This window comes from Elephantulus edwardii, unplaced genomic scaffold (genome assembly GCF_000299155.1).
Source record: "Elephantulus edwardii isolate Elephantulus edwardi_28Jun2011 unplaced genomic scaffold, EleEdw1.0 scaffold00010, whole genome shotgun sequence".
Taxonomy (NCBI): domain Eukaryota; kingdom Metazoa; phylum Chordata; class Mammalia; order Macroscelidea; family Macroscelididae; genus Elephantulus; species Elephantulus edwardii.
In genome coordinates this window covers 34,302,052-34,302,388 of record NW_006399760.1, presented here as the reverse complement: position 1 = coordinate 34,302,388, position 337 = coordinate 34,302,052, and positions in this window count along the sequence as shown.

The window sequence follows — 337 nt, the reverse complement described above, 5'->3', positions numbered from 1 at the left end:
ACACTCCCACCAACAGTGAATCAGGGTTCCAGTTTCTCCACAACCTCGCCAGCATTTGTTGCTTGCTGTTCTGTTAAATTTTGCTATTTTGACTGGGGTGGGATTATATCTCATAGTTGTCTGGATGACATACTTGATCTCCTGCCACAGCTCATCTGGTTTTTGCTCATTAGTTTTCAAGGCTGCAAACATGTTCATGATACGGTTTTGAAATGTAGGTGGAATAGACTCAAGGTAAATTTTGGTTACTATGAATTTGATTTAACCTTCTTTAGCTTTAGTTTGAACTTATATATGAGTAATCGATTGTCAGTTCCACAGTCAGCACCTTGCCTGG